Source organism: Nannospalax galili, unplaced genomic scaffold (genome assembly GCF_000622305.1).
Source record: "Nannospalax galili isolate Female #2095 unplaced genomic scaffold, S.galili_v1.0 scaffold1381, whole genome shotgun sequence".
Lineage (NCBI taxonomy): Eukaryota > Metazoa > Chordata > Mammalia > Rodentia > Spalacidae > Nannospalax > Nannospalax galili.
In genome coordinates this window covers 178,410-179,768 of record NW_008344069.1, presented here as the reverse complement: position 1 = coordinate 179,768, position 1,359 = coordinate 178,410, and the positions used below count along the sequence as shown (strand labels likewise).

Genomic DNA, 1,359 nt, shown 5'->3' with positions numbered 1-1,359 from the left:
CTTCGTGTATGTCTCTGTGTGTGTGTCTGTGTATTGGACATGTTTTGTTAATACATATTTCTGTCCTGAATGTACAGAGTCTAGCTGTGTATTTTAAATTGGTCTGAAATTTGAAATCCTCATGTTTCACCCTACAACATTTGTAACTCCTGAACAAAAGTATATTTTTCACGGCTTTAGTAATACAAACAATTGGGAAAACTGCAAAGGTTTAGAGCCTCTATGGAAAACAGTGTGGAGGTTTCTCAAAAAAATAAAAGTATCAACATATTTGGGGCAAATAACCTTGAACAGAGTGCAATAGGAAAAGAACCTCCAGTCTTCTGTTCTAAATTCATTTTGGTCCCTTCTTGTCTCAAACTCTGGACTCACCACCACCATCGTGCTCTGTGGGAAAAAAGAAAAACCTCCTGCTCCCTTGGCTCTGCTGGAAGTGGGGGTTGATGGTCCCCTCTAGAAGTGCATAGAATTCTAGCTTTTTCTCTCCTTTCTCTGTATTTCAGGCTCAGAGATTACACAGTGTCCCTATATGAATATGGACAGTTAGCATTTTCCACCATGTACCTGTCTACTCTCTTGTTTAATAAAAAGAAAAAAAGTAAAAAAAAAAAATGAAAAAGGAAATGCAAATCTCAGTAAGCCAACTTGAAACAACAGACGAAAGCCTCACCACTAGAATGAATGAAATGGAAAACAGAATATCAACACTGAGGATAAAGTTGAAGAATTGGACCACTCAAGCAAAGATTATGGAAAATAAAATAAAATAAAATAAAATAAACACAGGGTTGGAATATGCAAATGATGTGTGACATTATGAAAAGATAATATCTATGGATCATAGGAATAAAAGAAGGAGAATTTCAGGTTAATGGTGTTGACCAGATCTTAAACAGGACTGTAGAAGAGAATTTCCCAAAATCAAGGAAAGACATTCCCATACAAATATAGGAAGAACATAGAACACCAAATAGGATCAGAAAAGAAATTCCTCAAGACATATCATAGTAAAAGCACTAAATATACAGAACAAAGAAAGAATACTGAAAGCAGAAAAAGAAAAACATGTCACATACAAAGGAACACCCATCAGAACAACAGCTAATTTATCAATGTAAACTATGAAAGCCAGAAGAGCTGGACTGAGGTATTTCCAGTTCTACATGACAATAGATTTCAGCCCAGAATACTTTACCCACTAAAAATGTCTATTATAGTTGAGGGGGAAAGAAAAATCTTCCATGACATGAAAAGCCTGAAAGAATACATGTCCTAAAAAACCAGCCCTTCAAAGAATGTTTGAAGCAATACAGAGAGCAGAGAAAGGAACAACTATACACCAGGGACAACAAAAGCAAT

General features: G+C 35.7%; 1 pseudogene; it reads left to right on the top strand.

The window, feature by feature from the left end:
- The window catches only part of LOC103739870, a 27,356-nt pseudogene that overhangs the window by 7,271 nt on the left and 18,726 nt on the right, over positions 1-1,359 (top strand).